Source organism: Schistocerca serialis, chromosome 9 (assembly GCF_023864345.2).
Source record: "Schistocerca serialis cubense isolate TAMUIC-IGC-003099 chromosome 9, iqSchSeri2.2, whole genome shotgun sequence".
Taxonomy (NCBI): Eukaryota; Metazoa; Arthropoda; class Insecta; order Orthoptera; family Acrididae; genus Schistocerca; species Schistocerca serialis.
Window position 1 is genome coordinate 370,729,133 of NC_064646.1, and position 10,859 is coordinate 370,739,991.

At 45.6% G+C, this 10,859-nt stretch overlaps 1 non-coding gene across 1 annotated transcript; it reads right to left on the reverse strand.

Moving 5' to 3' along the window:
- Positions 1-10,426: 10,426 nt before the first annotated feature.
- Positions 10,427-10,500, reverse strand: Trnas-cga (transfer RNA serine (anticodon CGA)). Its single transcript has one exon. It is a non-coding gene; the product is annotated as a tRNA-Ser (tRNA).
- Positions 10,501-10,859: the final 359 nt, after the last annotated feature.

The following is a 10,859-nucleotide window of genomic DNA, read 5'->3' on the forward strand; positions in this document are numbered from 1 at the left end:
CACCAACTATTGTCGTACGAGTAGGGTACGTGTTTGAAATAAAAAAAAAAAATGGCTCTGAGCATTATGGGACTCAACTGCTGAGGTCATAAGTCCCCTAGAACTGAGAACTAATTAAACCTAACTAACCTAAGGACAACACACACATCCATGCCCGAGGCAAGATTCGAACCTGCGACCGTAGCGGTCACGCGGATCCAGACTGTAGCGCCTATAACCGCACGGCCACTCCGGCCGGCGTTTGAAATCAAACTCAAGTTTTCTTTGAACCTTTCAGCAATTGGATAATCTGAATTGTGAGGTCGCTAAAAGGATCCAGTTGCCAACAACGATTTCTGCCCATACAAACTCGCAGGAAGTATCTACTTCAATTTCGCGACAAGTTAAACTACTTCTAACAGCAAAACAAATACGCTACCGCCAATCGTGTTTAGCCTATCCTATCGGAACACCGTTAGGTTCTTCGCAAAAATTCGGCTGAGCTTATATCCGGCTTTCGTCAGCTTTCAGTGCCTATAACGATTTGAGCGCAAGTGCTTTCTATTACCGCTTGGAGCTCTGGCACTTTCACAGCACAGCCACGACAATTTACAACTGTTATACCAATGGTCCCTGTGTGTATGTTCTTCCTGTGTTCAGCCTGCACCCTTTGTAACTGAAGCCCTGCTTGTGTTTTCGTAGATCCTCTAACCGAAAAAGCCGCCCAGTCCACGCCACACAGCCCCTGCTATCCGTGTACCCGGCCGCCTCCTGCGTATAGTGGAGATCTGACCTATTCAGCGGAACCCGAAACCCAACTATCCATAGGCGCAAGTCGAGGACTCTGCAGCCTACACGGTCGCAGAACCGTCTGAGCCTCTGATTCTGACCCTCCACTCGGCTCTATACCAGAGGTCTGTAATCGGCCCTGTCCACTGTGCTGCAAATGGTCAGCTCTGCTTTCATCTGGCAAGTAAGACTGGCAGCCTTTATCACTTCTGTTAGCCGCTCGGAACCAGAGAGAATTCCTTCTGATCCAAAGTGACACACATCATTGGTACCGACGTGAGCAACCACCTGCAGTTGGCTGCATCCAATGCTCGTCACTGGATCCGGAAGGATCTTTTCCACATCTGGAATGACTCCACCTGGTGTGCACACGGAGTGAACATTGGTTTTTGTAACCGTTCTTGTCCGCCAAGTCCCTAATGGGCCCCATAACGCGCCTAAGGTTGGAGCTCCCAACTACCAATAATCCCACCCTCTGTGATGTCCCTGATCTTGTAGGCTGAGTGGTTTCCTCTGAAACAGGGAAGGCGGCAGCATCTGGCTCAGTGACAGTGTCAACCGCATACAGCGCTTGGAACCTGTTTGTCAGGCAAACCGGAGAGGCCTTACGTGCGGCCGCCTGGGAAGTCTTTCGCCGCCTACTTCGCCCTGGGGCGACCTCCCACTCGACCACAGGCGAGGGGTCAGCCTCAGTCCGAGCAGTAATTGGGTTGGCCACCGGTGAGGACTGATCGGAGGACTCGGACGTGCTGGACGTCCGTTGGATCCCGATGGCTGGCTCACAACAGTGGTGCCCATCCACTGCAGCCTCATGCTGTGTAACCGAAGCTATTACATCCTCAAGCGGAGAGCGATGTCTCACCAACTCAGCTCGCATCCGCACACAGTAATCGCAGTCCCTGTCCGTACGAAAGACTGTGGAACACTAAACAATTCTGATAAATGGACTATCGGCGCTTGCTGCGCAATTCTGCTACAGACCCTGACGGAAACGGAGGAACTGTGTCCAATAATATGCAGATATTCCAAAACATAACTACCGAAGCACTCAGGTGAAACTAAATGATTCGCCCCTGATTAGGAACTTGTAACATGTCACAAAAACGGTTTACTTTTCGACGCAAACGCAAGCGCGATAACAGTGGCTCTTAGATATTAAATTTACACGTAGAAGCTCCAGAAACTAGACTATTAAAGCACACGTCACAAAAGCGGTTACTTCCCTGTTGCTGCGTCTGTCTCGGTCGGCTACTACGTTCCATAGATTTCATGGAACAGGACAATCCATCTTCTTCGACCTCTGGCAGTGAGTCTCTTAAGGCTGACACTCAGTAACGACCTAGGTGATTGCCCTTCATGTATTCCATCATCCCTATTCCCATTATGTATCTTCTCCAACGGAACGTTGGTGGCATTAGATACAACAAAGAGGAACTACGGCTGCTCTTGGAATCGCAGTATTCAGTTGATTCCTGAGCCCAGGAAACGAAAACGGTTCAAATGGCTCTGAGCACTATGGGACCTAACACCTGGGATCATCAGTCCCCTAGAACTTCGAATTACTTAAACCTAAGTAACCTAAGGACATCACACACATCCACGCTTGAGGTAGGATTCGAACCTGCGACCGTAGCAGTCGCACGGTTCCAAACTTAAACACCCAAAACCGCTGGGCCAATGCGACCGGCCAGGAAACGAAATTGCGTCTTCGCGCTTTGAGCTCCTGTGTTTCCTTCTCTCTTACCTTCCCCAAGGATTGCATTCCATATCATGATGGAGTCATGGTGCTCATTAGGGAAGACGTTCATAGTCAAACCATCTCACTGAACACAGCTGCAAGCTGCTGCAGTCCATATTTTCCTTCCTCATTTCACCTTTTCTCCTTGTAACGTCTACATCCCTTCCATTCGCTGTCACCAGCGCAGACTGTCTCCAGCTTGAAACTTTCTGGCAGATTAAATCGGTGTGCTGGACAGAGACTTGAACTCGGGACCTATGTCTTTCGTGGGCAAGTGGTAGAGCACATGCCCGCGAAACTCAGAGGTCCCGAGTTCGAATCTCGGTCCGGCACACAGTTTTAATCTGCTAAATAGTTTTATATCAGCGCACACTCCACTGCAGAGTGAAGATTTCATTATGTCTCCAGCTTATTTGTTAGCTATCTCACCCGTTTCTTGTTGGTCAGTGACTTTGATTCACAACACCCCCTTTAGGTCCCTTTGACAACCTGAGTATTTCCTTTTAGCTAACGTTCTGCACCTCATCCTTCTTAATACTGGAACATCCACGTTCCTTTCAGACTACACGCACACCTATTCCCATTTGGACCTCTCGTTCTCTACTGCTCAGTTTGCCCATCATTTTGAGTGGTCCGTTCTGTATGACACAATCCTTGGCGACCACTTCCTGTGCGCTATCAGAAGCTAACTCCTACTTCCCCTGCGTGTAACTTTAAGGCTCACTGTAGGCTTTACTCTTCCCTGGTGACCTTCGACGATCAACATGTCCCGAGTTGTGATGACTACACAAAGTAATTTACGAATATTATCCTTACCGCCACTGAATGTTCCGTACCTCACACTACTTCTTTACTGCGCCGTGTCCTGGTCACCTGGTGGACTGAGACGTGCCTCGACGCGATTCGCCCCTGGAGACATGTTCATCGCCATTATAACCACCGTCATCCGATATCGAGCTGTATTCGTTACATATATTTTCATGCACAGTGTCGTTGTACTCTTCAGGATAGCTAAAAAGCTAGCTGGATCTCCTTTTCTAGTTCTTTCTACAGTTCCACTCACTCTTGCGTCGTATAGATAATTTCCGACGGTTGTCTGGAACACGGGTTCATTCCCTACTTCCGACCAGACCATAGCAGATGATGTTATTGTGGACCCTATTGCTATCTCCAACAACTTGGGCCACTCTGTTTCGGAGATTTCGTGCTCCAAGCCTTAAAACCACCACTTCCTCCCTCAGAAACGACTGGAGGAGGCTCTGGTGACATCTTTTCCTCTCAGAATACTGAATGCCACAAAGCCCCCTTTCCTATGAGGGACCTTGACAATGCTCTCGACTCAGCCCGATCTTCCACCGCAAGCCAGATATTGTTTACATTCAGATTCCGCAGCACCTTTCAATTCTGGACAAGCACTTTTTCCTTCAAACACAATCGAATATGAACAGATGAAACGTTTCACAGACTCTGGTGCGAAGCCACTATCATAACCGTTTCTATGCCCAGTCTGAATAAACATCATCCTTCTAACTACCACTACATTTCGCTCACAAGCTGAGTTTGCAAGGTGCGGTAACGTGTGAGTTATGGCCGGCAGGTACAGTGGCTCGAGTCTCGCGATCTACTAACCGCCGTACAAAGTGGATTTGGTGCTCGCCGATGTGCAGTTGACCATCTTGTCACTTGTCTCGCTTCCCGCCCCTGGGTTCCCGGGTTCGATTCCCGGCGGTCAGGTATTTTCTCTGCCTCGTGATGACTGGGTGTTGTGTGATGTCCTTAGGTTAGGTAGGTTTAAGTAGTTCTAAGTTCTAGGGGACTGATGACCATAGATGTTAAGTCCCATAGTGCTCAGAGCCATTTGAACCATTTTTGTCACTTGTCAGCCATCTTGGTTGCCGTCAAAATAAAAGAAAAACTTCTTAGTTACACAGCTGTTGGAAAGTGTCATTGACATTTACTTAACCAGGTGATGTCCCCTGTCCATGATGCATCAACAGATATCTCGTCATTTTGTCGATCCATGTCATGAACGGTTTTCTCAGGAAATGCCAGTCTGTGGCCATGTTTTTGATTTGGAGAAACCCTACGATACCTGCTGGAAGGCTGGTACCTTCCGTACACTCTAGACATGGAGCTTCCGAGGCCGCCTGCCCCACTTCCGTCAGGAATTTTTAAAAGTCCGAGTTTTCAAAATACGTGTGAGTTCAGCCTTGTCGGACCCCTTCATTCAGGAGAATGGGGCGCTTCAAGGCTCTGTCCTAGCCATTACTATTATGGACAGGTACTCCGGCTCCCTTTTAGTCGTCGACTTTGCGATCTATTGCAGGTCTCCATGGGCTTGTCTCTTTGAACGGCGGCTTCAGCGATGTGCCGATCGTCTTTACTCATGGAGCATCGATATGGCTTTCGTTTTTCCACTGAAAAAACATATTGTATGAACTTCTGGCTGGGCAGTGGGTTTCTTCCACTGCTGTTGCTCTTCCGTTCGCTGAAATTTCGGTTCCTGGGGCTCATTCTCGATAGGAAACTTCGTCGTCCTGCATGTCTTATCTGGCCGCACGCCATACCTGGTCCTTCAGCTTCCTGTGTGTCGTAAGTGGCACGTCCTGTGGAGCGGATCAGCCACCCTCCTCTGTTTATCCCAGTCCCCTGTCCGTTCAAACTAGAGTATCGGTGTTTAGTTTATTCATTTGTACTTCTGTTCCCTCTACACCTTCTCAACACTATCCACTGTCGTGGATTAAAGTTGGCCACTGGCGCCTCTTAGACGAGCTTGGTTGAGAGTCACTCTGCAGAAGCTATTGAACTACCACCGTCATACCGGCGTGATGTCCTCTTCAGCAGATAGACCTACCGTTTGTCAGCCTTACCCGGCTGTCCGTCCTATTACTCATTTTTCGATGACCCCCTTGACCTCCAGTGCACGGCGTATCCTCCTTCTGTGTTACCTTCCCGAGCGAGTTTGCTGTTAGTTACTGCTCTGGCGGCTTAACTTCACGCTATGTCACATGTTCCGATGGGTGTCAACGCTTCACAGACTTGGCTTCGTGCGGTGGCCCGTGTCCATTAGACTATTTGCTTCCCAAGGACACTACTCCGGATTCGATCTATTGCTGTACATTATTCGAGCTTCCACGAAATTTAGCTACAGCACCTTCGTGTTCACTGATGGCGCCGCTCGGGGTAGTGTCTTGTCACGGCCCGCTGGCTACCCCTGTCGGAGGTTGCAGTCCTCCCTCGGGGATGTGTGTGTGTGTTGTTCTTAGCGTAAATTAGTTTAAGTTAAATTAAGTAGGTCGTTTGGTTTCCAAAGACCTTAACACAAATTTCCAAATTTACACTGATGGCTCTAAGACCAACAATGGGGCGGGTGTGCCTTCGTGATTGGCATCGACCATTTTCCATATCAGATTCCAGAACAATACTTTATTTTTGTAGCAGAGCTCTTCGCCGTATGTTAAGTCATCAAGTCCATCTGACGACACAGGCTTTTTAATTGTGTGCCGCTGAGAGCGCATGCGTGCTGTACGCAGTCCATCCCTAAGTCAAACAGTCCAAGAAAGCTTCCATTTGTTCGCTGTTGAGGGAGCCACCGTGATGATAATGTGGGTTCCTGGTCACGTCGGTATGAAGGGAAATGAGGCTGCTGACGCTGCTGCCAAGGCTGCACTCCTCCTACATAGTTCTGCTAGGTTTTCCTTTCCTTCGGACGATCTCCGTGTTTGCGTGTGTCTGCAGATGATGTCACTTTGACATGACCACTGATGTTCTCTTCGCGGTAACAAACTCAGGGGAATTAGATCTCTCCCAACGTCTTGGCCGATCTCTCGGCTCTCTAGTCGCGAGGAGATTATTTTAGCTAGGTTGCGTATTGGGCATTGTTTAGCTGTCGCCTTTTGTTAAGTGGTGACCACCCACCACTTTATTCTCATTGACATCAACCGTTGACGGTTTGCCATTTCTTGGTTCAATGCCCTTTTAACGTTTCAGCGTTCGTTTGCCGTCTATCTGTTTCAGCGAACGATTCACGGGCTGTCGACCGCGTTTAAAGCTTATGCGTCGTATCAATATGGCGAAGGGTATTTAATCTTTAGTTCAGGATCTCTGGAGTATTTTATGGACCTTCCTACTAGAGAATCCTTGCATTTAGACATCTTTCGTTCCATCGCTTGGGCTTAACGTATAGTCGCTTTTAACTTCTTTTACTTATTGGTATTCTAATGTAATGACATGGGCAGATAGAAAAAAAAAAATAAAAAGATAAAAAAACTGACATAAATATACGCACAAAAAGAGTAACACATTCAGACATGACAAAGCACATACACACACAAGCACACACAAGCACACATACACACACGCGGTCGCGCGCACACAAATCAAAGGAAAAGTGGCAAATCATACATACACATTACAAACATCAAGCGACGAAAGGTAAGCACGCAGCGGCACTACACATTGCAAACATACACATGTTCGACACCCAGCGAAAGGTGCAAGTGATGTGTTGTAATGAATGTGAGTAATGAAAGTCGGCCGTCTGGAGACCCACATGGTCTAGCAAAATTCGAAATCCTAACACCTAACAATAATTTAACCTCATGAAACTTGTGCTGCAAAAGTTGTTTCTAACTTGAAAAAGAAAGAATAACATGAGAAAACGTAACGTAGTAAAAAACAGTGAGTTCCACAATAATTTGTACACCGTTACGTATATGAAATACAAGACACTATTATAAATATTTATTTACATGAAAATACATGTTATTACTAATCGCAGCCGGCCGAAGTGACCGTGCGGTTAAAGGCGCTGCAGTCTGGAACCGCAAGACCGCTACGGTCGCAGGTTCGAATCCTGCCTCGGGCACGGGTGTTTGTGATGTCCTTAGGTTAGTTAGGTTTAACTAGTTCTAAGTTCTAGGGGACTAATGACCTCAGCAGTTGAGTCCCATAGTGCTCAGAGCCATTTGAACCATTACTAATCGCACAATTACCTAATAGTTAATGCAATCGCCTCCATTATCGATTATAGTTTGGCACCTCTTTGGAATGCTTTACACGATATTTTCTGCATATTCTCTCGGCAATAATTTTCACATCGTCCTGATTTGATACGACAGCTGCTTAAAAGTATATATTGGTTTTGCTTATGCTTTATCTTAATATACGACCAAACATTGCCAATCGCATTCTTGAAAGTCTCTTCGGGTCTGCTGCCGGATCCTAAAATCAACTTGACCCGATATTTCGGTGATCCAACTGTTCGCCATCTTCAGGAAATGCTGCTTCTGCTGATGAGTCCCGCTGAGTCAAGTTGATTTTAGTATCCGGCAGCAGACCCGAAGAGACTTTCAAGACTTACTACGCCGGGAAAGTCTACGTAGTCACATTGCCAATCGCATTTGCATTCGGAGATATTTCAGGCCAGTCCATCGTGGACACAACATTGTCTTGCTTCCACGCAGTGAAGAAACGGCTGCGATGATTCGGATCGTTATCCTCTTGAAGCACCCAGTTTGCCTCGTTCGAACCCAATAGTTTCATAACGGAAATAAGAAGGCACTTTTTATAAATATTGCACTAGTTTTCAGCGTTTAAACTGGTTATAAGTAAGTGAATGGCCAGAACATTCAACTGCCACACTGTTCATTTATACACTGTGCCGAAGCGCATAGATTACAGATTCTAGATCACTACCAGAGATGTCTCTACGGACGTTACGTTGAAAAATATGGCGTGCACGTTCATGTGGAGAAGACAGTACGTGTAAGCACTACATAATGATTATAACAGAATAGTAGATAAAAACAGACGCTCTTCATAGATAAAAGAAGCGAAACACGTGTGGCAAAAAACAAGTTGCTTTTCATTCAGTTGCAAAGACTGAACATGAATTTTGAAGCAAGTAAGGAACGACGGAAAACGGAAAGAATTATGGCAATAAACGTGTCACGGAACTGACAGTATCAACATGTGAGTGTTCTTCTGAGACACTTTGGCCTTCGCCGGGTTACAGCTTGTGAGCAGATTTTCGTTAAGGCCGCCCATTTCCGGAGGCGCCACGCATTCTCCTCCTGGTCAGTCGTTAAAAAATATAGAATTTATGTAGTCAAGTAATAAACGTATACTGTAACACGTAATAGAGCTTATATAACGTCTTGCATATACCTTGGGTCGACGATTGCAGACTGCAAGTGTCACCGATAATTTCGTTACACTAAAGTATTAAAAAAATATATATTGAATTCTTACAAGTTTATTCTCAGAAACGGCACTTTTCAAGCTACGCAAATCGAAACAGTTTCTACAAACTATATCTCTCGAGCATTACATATGTGAAGATCTCGGGTTATTTGCCTTTCAGGAATGTTACAAAAAAGTTTGTTTCATTTTATTGAATTTGTTCCAAACTGAATATTTCCGCAGCATTTACTGATTACTTTTCGTTTCACTGGCTGTCTGATAACGTTCAGATTTAGAAAAGATAGAGACTTCTCTGTGGTATATCCCTACAAACCGTCTCGTTTCGTATATATGTAATATATCCATCTTACTACCCAGTAACTAAAGTTCTGTATCGTTTCTCTGTATACGTTGTTACTACGGTTATCCGATGGAATGCCGTTCAAATCAGCATCATGAATTTCAAGGCCAAATGTAAGTTATTAATAGAAATTTCTGTGCCGAGTAAGGTGAAGGCCTTAAGACTGAGGTTATTTATACGAGTGATATCAGGAATGAAAATCATGAACATCAATACTGGTTTTGAAAGCAGATGATGTATTGCATTTTCTAGCACTTAGGAATCTCTAGAATTTGTTCATGAATACCTGTAGTTCTAGACTTTGAGTTCCCAGAGCTTAGCCTAGAAACTTCAGAATAAACTGAATTTATGTGGAGGTGAAGTTAGCTTTTCAGCCGAGGCATTATGCAGTTCTTACGGCCGTTCCCCCGAACTCCTTGAATTTCAATGGAATTCAGTTTCAGCTGCAAGCTGTTGTTACGTACATAAGCGCTCCTACATTAATGAGGGAGGATCTGTAAGTATGGAACCGCAAGAGAATACTGTCTTTCACAGCGGAGAACGGTGCTACACCAAATAACGGAACAATGTAATCGGAGCACAAAGCCATTGACGGAGCATATTTCTCTTTGGTTGGGTTAGCAAAGCATTTCGATGGTTTGCTTTTGGCACTAATTTCTTGTTTTTGAACATTAGTTCCGTACATCTTTCTTCTGTCAGTCACGGGATTAAAGACAAGGCATAAATATGCATGTTATTATGTTATTATATGAAGCTGTACAAGTTTTGCTTGTAATACGCACGTGAATTTGTACGGTGGGCTACTCCCACAAAGTATACATTCTCTGTCTTCATCATCAGCTGAAAAAATTAATATTTCTGATAACAGACTACAGTCTGATAAATGCGTGTCACAGTGAGTAAAGGGAGAGAGATGAAGAGAATGGACGCTATATATAACCAGATCGCTTCAGAATTATCACTAGTTCTAATTGTACAATGGCACACTTATCGTTAGCCAAACCGAGCATGTACAGAGTATCTAACGCGATATGTTCCCGTAACGTTGCTGATAAACAGCTCGCCCACTTAAAGTTGCTTATCACATGAGTCAACTTACAGAATTTACTATTGTCTACAGTTCCTACGTCACGAGCTCTTTCGCTAACATATTTTCTGTCTAGTGATCTATGTCTGAGATGAAGAGTGTATTTGCTCAGTCGATATGGGTGGTTTTGAGCGATGATCTTTAGCGAGTTGTCTCTCGGCCAATAGGAGATCAGCATGGCGCTTATCATGGACGTCAAATGTTTTAATCTAAGAGTTTCCAGAATGAGATTTTCACTCTGCAGCGGAGTGTGCGCTGATATGAAACTTCCTGGCAGATTAAAACTGTGTGCATCAACCGAGACTCGAACTCGGGACCATTGCCTTTCGCGGGCAAGTGCTCTACCATCTGAGCTACCGAAGCACGACTCACGCCCGGTCATACGGGCAGAAGTAAAGCTGTGAGGACCGGGCGTGAGTCGTGCTTCGGTAGCTCAGATGGTAGCCGGCACGGTAGCTCAGCGTGTTCGGTCAGAGGGTTAGCTGCCCTCTGTAATAAAAAAACTGAGTCAACGGCTCAACACTGAACTTGAACGGGTGTCCTGCGATATCCGCACAGAACAAATAAAACGAACAAAATCGAACAAGAATAAGAACAAAAAAAATGGTAGAGCACTTGCCCGCGAAAGTCAAAGGTCCCAAAGGTCCCGAATTCGAGTCTCGGTCGGTGCACACAGTTTTAATCTGCCAGGAAGTTTCAATCTGAGAGTTGTTAAGGCTGTC